Source organism: Passer domesticus, chromosome 6 (genome assembly GCF_036417665.1).
Source record: "Passer domesticus isolate bPasDom1 chromosome 6, bPasDom1.hap1, whole genome shotgun sequence".
NCBI classification, from domain to species: Eukaryota; Metazoa; Chordata; class Aves; order Passeriformes; family Passeridae; genus Passer; species Passer domesticus.
Window position 1 is genome coordinate 16,967,179 of NC_087479.1, and position 8,269 is coordinate 16,975,447.

The window sequence follows — 8,269 nt, forward strand, 5'->3', positions numbered from 1 at the left end:
CTGAAAAATACAAGGGGAACTAAGAAATCCTAGATCAGCTGTTCACAAAGAACAAAATTATTACAATCAAATTTCCACATGCATATTTACAGATTAGAAATGACATGCCTAACAATTCTTAAACAAATACCAGCTTTCTTCCAGAAAAAATTGTCTGTTAAAAACAACAAATCCAATGTGGTTACAGATATTACCAAACAGAGCAGCTATTTGGTATTAAACCTTAAGAAATAATAAAATGTTTCTGTGCTGTCACAGAAGAAATAAAGAAAAGGAAAAAAGCCTAACCAGGGTGAGGGGGGCAGAGGAAGGGGGGGTAGGAGGGGACAAAGGAAATTAACTGAATCACCTACAGTTTCCTCCAAAAGTGACTTAATCCTGCTCAATCTTCTTTATGAGACAACCTATAGGAAAACCAAAAAGCCTGTAATGCTCAGGCTGCCAGGTCCTTGAAAGGCAGCAGAATTTAATTTGAATACTTCAACAGCACAATGGCATCCTCAGCCTTAGAGAGGGCCTCTAGGCAGAGGCAAGGTTAGTTTATAACAATAATAAATACAATTATGCTTACCCCTTCAAGTACCACAAAGGACATTAATTTTTAGGTTTTTAGAGTAACTGTGAACAAAACCCACATTAAGCAGTACAGACTACACTTGAGACTAATATAAGCAATGCCATCCAGATATTCAGGAATTGGATAGAAAACCCTAAAAAGCATGTTCTGCTGCCAGCTCTCCTTGTATCCGGTTGGAGAAATCCAGGAGATTGCAGATGCAGGCGAGCTGAGGGAGGACCCAGTCTCCACCTGCGATTACCTACCCCCATCACTTTGTGGCAGCAAACTCTGCAATGCAGCAGCGAGCGCTCAGCTCTCGGGTAAGGGTTTGCTTGTCTCTCGATGTCTGTGCCAGTGAACGTGTGCAGGCAGCAGGGAGCTTTAATAAAGCAAACTCTGCAGCAGACTGCAGAGCAGGCTGATTAACAGTTCTGGTGGTACTGGGGAGCGTGGCAGAGCACTCTGCCTCCCCTCCTCCACCCAGCCTTAAACCTGATAGATCAAAGCTTTGACCAGCACCAGGTGGTTAAAACGCAGGTCATTAACGCGTGGTGCTTTCTGCCTGCTCACCGTACTAAGGCTGCAGGAGTTGCTTAGGATGGTCACATACAAAATGTGTTTACTGGAGTTCAAAACAGCTTGTCTCCTTCGTGCCAAGCCCGCCCTTTAAAATGATATTAATTAAGAAAGCAGCTTTAATGCAACAGGCAGACGACATGCAATCAGTGATTATAGCAGCAGGCAAGGACATGATTTACCAGAGATTCAGTGAGAAGAGGACAAATGCAAGATCTCGTCTTTCCTTACACAGCATCACACAGGGCTTTGACCTGCCCCACTCCCCCTCCCTGCTTTCCAGGTTCCACAGGCATCATCAGCCTTGCACTGAGGTCTCTGAGGGACATCTGAACCAGGGAGAGAAAAACAGTTTTCTTTCTCCTTCTGTAACAAGTCAGCTGGGGAAGGATATGTGATTCCCCAGCCCAGTTTCCAGACCAAGGGCAAACAGGATGATGCAGTGACCAAAGGGTGCAGAGTCACAGTCACCCCATCTGTCCCCATGGACCAAGGCAGGGAGCTGCTTGGGCTCAGCACCTTGAGGTGGGAGCAAGCTCTGACAGGGTGGAGATGCAGGGCAGCATGGAGCAGGACCCAGGACCTAGTGCAGGGAAACACCCAGCAGGCAGAGAGTGATCAACAAGCAGATTCACTCATCTGTAGGTTGTTTATGAGAATGACATGGAAACCAAATTAATAAATTGTCCCCACTGCTATCCCCACACTCCCACTCAATGTATTTGCTCTTCTCCCTTCTGTCTTTGCTCCTGCCCTCCCACATGAAAAAATAGTTATTTGTTTATATCCTTGCAGTCCTTTATAATGCCTTATAAAACCACTACCCGGGTTTCTGGGCTAAAACCCCATTTTGCAGCTGTAGAAAATGCAGCTTGGAGAGGCAGAGTGACTCAGTTAGGATTTTATAGCCAGCCCACATCAGAACCAGCTTTCAGTACTCATCTTCTCTGGCTCCTAAAAGGAACCTTCTTCCACCAGCACCAGAACTTTCCACTGTAGCTAAAGGTACCCATCACACTGAATTTGCTATCTTTAGTCCCTTGGTTGGGTATTTGTTTCTTTGTTCTTCAGAGTCCTGGATGTTGCGGGATGTAAAGCTGAGTGTGTACTATTGTTCACTTCAGCTTTGTGCTGATGAAAGAACAAGCACAAAGGAAGGAGAGAAGAGGAGAAAAGGGGGCACCTTCTTGTATAAAAGGCTCTGAAATCCCATATGGAAAACTCTATAGAAGTGAATAAATGTGATTCTAAAAGCTTATTGAATTTAGGAGAGAATGATCTCCTTCCCACATGATTTTCAAACACCATATAGACTGGTGCAGTCTTTGAGCAGCTAGGGAAAAGAGATCAGACTCTTTTCAATGCTATGGATTTATCTATATAAAACTATTGCTTTAATTTCCACTAGGTACCTTATGGAAAAGGCCTAGGGAAAAGGATAAAAAGAGAATTAGGAAAGCAATTTTAGTTGCTTTGTTTTGAATTTTGGAGTGGTTGCAGAATAGCAAGCATTACTATTGCTTTCTTCTCATTCTCAGTGATGTTGTATTTGTTTACTTTCTTTATAGTTTGGGAATTTTTGAGGCAATTGCTGCTATGGTGTTGGGCAGGGAGTTTTTAAAATAGGATGAATGCTTTCCTAGATATTTTTTGAGATGAGTGGCTTGTCTAAATCTATCTTCACTATATGGAGGAGGCTGTGGTCAGGGGAAGACAAAGTTTGTCTTCATAATAATTTATCTGCTGGATGAAAAAGGAGCAACTGAAACAATGGTATAGATTATATGATCTAAAGACTCTTAGGGGTGGGAGAGGGCTGCAGAAGGCAGCATTACAAACAGAAGGCCTTTGCCATGTAGCTGTTGTGGGAGGCACATTCTGTCAGTCTGCCAGAGAGAGCCACAGATGTGCCAGATGTGTGGTGATATGAGCACAATGAAATTCAACATGGCATTCAGGTAGACTAATTTTTCCACTCAGAATTCAGGGAAACTATTCCCAAATCCCCCTGCACATATGTGCATGTGTGTAGGTATGTTACATAAAAGCAGTGTTTATGCTGGATGCCCAGAGGAAACATTAAGTAACTGTGTGCATTGCTCATGATGGACACTAGAGAGCCCAAAGGCAACTTTTCTACCATAAATTTATGTCAGTTTTTATATGCTACAACATCTGGGTCCAAAATTGGAGCTAGCAATCTAATAAGACAGCTTGGTTATGAGCAGTCACTCCAATGTCTTGACCCTGATCATCTCCCTTTTTTAGATGATGAAAACTTGGCCTGCTCACTTACAGACTGCATATTTCAGCCAACCCTAAGTCATGCCATCTTGCTGGCAGGGGAAAAGTCAGTCCTGAAAGTCCTGGGTGCAAAAAATTCCCTGCTGGTGCATGCAAATGGTCTGTCAGGTGGCACGTGCCTTTTTCTCTGTCCTAGAGATAGCTCCCTTTGCTCCTGGCATGGCTGCAGTGAAACACACAATCCCATCCCTCTGGGAAAGCTCCCGTGGGTCACAGTGACAGACAGAAACACCAGAATTCCCAGTCTCTCTTTCCTGGTGGGATGTCTGGGGTAGGAAAGGCCATGAAAGAAGAAAGGGGAAGTTTTATGGCCCCTGGGTGTTTGTTTCCTTGCCCGTTTGGACAAGGCTGGGAGCAGCCAGCCTTTCTTCTCCCCAGGACTTTGCTTGTCCAGCCACAAAACATGGATAGCAATCACCTTCCAGAAGGATTGGGAAGCTTTGTTTGGCAGTGCTTATAAAATGCTGTGACTGAAAGGCAGGGTAGAAAGGCAATGTTTTAATAAATTATTGTTAGTCCTTGAAATGTATGGAGGAAAAGGGCTACTGCAGGAAACATAGTGGTATCTTGGTAGCTTCCAGGGCTATCCTGGGCTGCTTTGCTCCCATGCCCACCAGAAAGCCTTTGTTTCCCCTGCATGCTGGGAAAGCTGTTCCCACACCTTGTGCCACCGCACGGCAGCCTGCGCTCAGCAGGGAAGCGCTGAGTCAGATAACCTGCTGAATCATCTGCAGTTTCTCACCATTTGGATGGCATTTTCCCCATGTTTGTGTGTTGTTTGCATCTTTTTCCAGGTCTCTGGGTTGACAGAGACCCAGGCTGCTGGAGCGGGCTGTCCTGCCCCGAGCGGCGGGGCCAGGCTGTCACCGCAGGTGTGTGTGGCTCTGTGGTCCTGCCACCACGGTCACCTCCACAGACACAGCCAGAAAGGAGAGGAGTGATGGCAACAACACTGCAGCACAAGCCAGCACATCTTCTGTTTGACGTGTGGCTTACTACAGATATCTCTGGGCTTTGGTCAGCTCCCAAGCGCAGCTCCTGCTTGCAGGCTGCCCCGGGTTTCCCGATGGCTTTCAGACCTCCCACAGGCAGCAGGGCACACACCGGCGGCAGGCATTCCCACTCCTGTGCCACGGAGGCTGCACACATCAACAGCGTGTTCAGTTAGGTGATTAGGGCTGTCTCAAGCATCATCATCCACACTGTGAGTGCCAGTATCCTTGGACTTCAATGAGCCAGTACTGGTTTTTAATTAATGATGGGTTTATAAGGTTGTTAATTAACCCTGTTAATTTTGCTGTTTCGTTTCTTAGACAGCAAATCTGAATGAAAGTCTCTGGACCTTTTCCTGTCTGCAGCAACAAGCAGCTGTGTCCTTGTGGGGTGGAGTCATGGGTTTGTGCTCTGGCTCTTATCAAGGCAAGCACACTGGTATCCATTGCTTTGGTATTCACCTCTTTTCTTACCTTGACAGGTTTTATGAAAGGCACTGATGAAGCGTTTGCCAGCTCCTTTCATGCACTCTGACAGAGTCACTGTGTGTCACAGTGTGAGCTTGTCTTCCCACCTCTTTGCCCCTCTGATGTTTCACTATCTGCTTGCAAAGGCAAAGGTTTTATTCTGAGCGTGCATATTACTGTCTCACTCTTGGTAAACTCCAAAGGATGTCTATGTCTCACATCATACAACCTGGCACTTTATCCTTCCCAGATACTGTTCTGTTTCATTAATATGTTTCTCACTACTGCCAGAGCCCAATAGAGTTGTAGGAACAGTGGCCAGAGAGTGCGAAAAGCAGTAATGAGATTTATTTTATGTGCAACTTTGTGGTATTGAAGAGCTTTATGTATCATCTCTCTGTATTGCTTCCTCTCAGGCTGCTGCTGGTTGAACATGTTCTGTCTGACTGCTGCATCAGCCACACTGTGACTTGATTTCCACTTAAATCAGTCTAGTACCACTTTAACCCTGGCAGCCTTTGAAATCAGGAGGCCACTGGAACAATAGGCAGAATTTATACTGCAGTTTTCATCTCCACAGCAATTTTCAAACACAAATGAATCAATCTTTAATGGTCCCTTATGTGTGACATGACAAAAGACTGCAAGCCAGATTTTACAGACTGGGCTCAGAAAACCTGAGGGATTTGCTGAAAGCCACAGAAAAAAATATGGCCCAAACTGCAAAAGAACAAATGAGTTTGTGCTACCAATTTTTTACATCCACATCATGTTCCCAGACCTTTAAACTACACGGCACTTTATTTTCTGAGTCCTGTATTACATTATTAACAGCAGAACCAGGATATCTGCCGCCACCTCACCGTGTCTATGATATTCACTGATGTAACATAGTCTTTCCATGGAAAAGGAAATTAATTATTGCAAGTTATAAGGCATATGATGACCCAATGCCTGGCAATGTGGAGAGCCTTGGTGGAGTGCAGGATGTACTCGAGGCAGTACACTGGGAAAGGTCTTTGTGTGGAAAATGATGCCTCAGGCATCGGAAACACACTCTCTTCCTCCCCCACCATTACAAAATGCTACCAAGTGGTTTCCTCGTGGTGCTGAACCTGCTGCTCCTTGCTCCTCTGTCTCTTTCCTTCTGTTAACTGAGCTGAATAATTTGTGGTTTCATCACTGAACCACAATGTCTCAGGATTTCAGTCTAATATTCGTATGTAGCTTTCTGATTCTGCATATCATGGTACATCTGTACCATAGAGATATTCTGGAGTTTGGATTATCCTTTCCAAACCCTGCCCACTTAATTTCCTCACCAGAAGGCTTATCAAGCATTGGAACAGACTGCCCAGAGAAGTGATGGAGTTACCATCCCTGGAGTTATTTAAATAACCCCTAGATGTGGCACTTAGGGACATGGTTTAATGGTGGACTTGGTAGAACTGAGTTAATGGTTGGGCTTGATGATCTTATAGGTCTTTTCCAACCCAAATTATTCTATGACTTTTTATATTACTGAGATGAATCTATTATGCTATGACAGTGGGCAGTGAAAATTTGGTTATGCTAGTAATGTGGTATTACAAGAAATCAGACTGACTAAAAATGGTTAACAAATGTAAAGGACTGTTGGAAGTTCTGGAAGTTAAAATACAGTTTAAATTCTAGGAAGACACTGAGGGAGCTTGCTAACTGCAATTCCAGCTTGGACAACTATATGATTCTTGACTTTGGATGGAGGAGTTGTTATGCTTTGCTGTAATAATCTTCTGAAAAATTAGTTAATTTTTCTATGGTTCTAAGGTGGGTTATAAAATGAAGTTACTAACCATGTAGAATATCCTTACCCTGTAAAAAAAAAAGCAGATGATTAAAAAAAACATTAGCTTTCAGGTCATTGAGAATTCCTGCAGAACCAAAAACATCCTCCAATGGACCCAGAGCAGGCAGAGGTTTGTAACACAGCTTCTGTTTTGTCTTGCTCTTGCAGGCAAAAAGGACTCCTGCATAATAATACAGTGGCCTTTTTCTACCCCACTGTGTCCTGAATACTCCCAAAAGATGAGGGGCCAGGAAGAACAAACACCATTGAGAAACAGCAGGTTCATCATGTTCTGGCACAAGTGGAAAGGGCTCTGTCAATACAGTTTTCCCTCAACAGGTGTGACCCCATATTTTCATTTCGGCAAAAGAAATCACTGTAGAGAAAGACTGGGAATTCAACAAATACTTCAGGACAAAATCACATAATTTGCTAGACACTAATGAATCACACACATCATATTTCCCTTTATTCTTTCTATTGGTGCCCACACATATGATCCACCTCCCTTCAGTTTAATAAAGTTCAGGGACCCTGTTTAACCTTCAAAGTCAGGCATATGAGAAAGACTCAAAACTGTCAGCAAATCCTAAAAGAAATGTACTTATTTTCTCCTTTTAAATATTTTAATTTGCTTTTCTTCTTTTTCCTATTTTCCATCAAAGCTGTGGGAGGCAGTGATGCCTTTGGACTATTGCCCTATATCCTTTTATTCCTACTTTTACTTTCCTTTCTAGCCCATTCTGAAACAGGAAAACAATGTGGGTGGTAGAAGGGCAGCTTCCACCACTTCATTAAAACAGCATTTGTTTCTTTTTAATTGAAATGTCTTGTGGCATCTCTCATTATAGCTATTAATATATGACCTAACACCATTTTTAACAGTATTTGAATATTATTATTTTAGATTCAAATCCATGCACTTTTGATTTAATACATTAAATTAATCTAATTCCCATATATATATATATATATATATATATATATATATAGCTGTTAGCCAGTGGGTAGCTGAGTAATATGTATCTACATCAATGATGTTTTAATGATGCATTGTTCTAATATATCACCGAAAAGATAGTGCTCACATGATAGATTAGTGCCATACATCACACCAGTGAGGTATTTTTATGATATATTGCCCAAACAATGTCATTGGAAAGGAAGAAGAGACACATAAGAAATTGTTGGTTTTAATTCACTGCAGTTTTAAAAACACTTATAATATTCTTAACACAATAATAGCTGACCTAGTCTGAAGTGGAAGAGGTATGGTACTAAAAGAGAGGTCTGAAGCAGAAATCTGAAGTGCAATCCAGTGGGTCAGAAGGCATCACACAGACTCTTGAGATAAGTCATGTATCTATGTATGCCAACAAACAGAAAGAAAGTGGAATGAGGGGGGAGCCTAATTTTTTTGTTTTCAAAATGCTTTTACATCTGCTTAGAGAGGTGGGGCCTCTTTGGCTCCAGGCAGGATACCTCAGTGGTGTAAAGTCCAGCTGATTCCAGCTGTGTGGATCCAAGCAGCATTCTCTCACT

The 8,269-nt window shown here is 42.9% G+C and overlaps 2 long non-coding RNA genes across 2 annotated transcripts in view; both read right to left on the minus strand.

Moving 5' to 3' along the window:
• LOC135302745 (uncharacterized) lies at nt 1-812 on the minus strand. Its single transcript, XR_010364294.1, has 3 exons — nt 572-812; nt 354-404; nt 1-38 (listed from the first exon to the last, which is right to left on the minus strand). It is a non-coding gene; the product is annotated as an uncharacterized LOC135302745 (long non-coding RNA).
• The window catches only part of LOC135302743 (uncharacterized), a 23,408-nt gene extending 22,273 nt beyond the window's left edge, over nt 1-1,135 (minus strand). The window contains exon 1 of the long non-coding RNA XR_010364291.1: nt 823-1,135. This is a non-coding gene — a long non-coding RNA (uncharacterized LOC135302743). The remainder of the gene's footprint in view (nt 1-822) is intronic.
• Between the last annotated feature and the right edge of the window lie 7,134 nt (nt 1,136-8,269).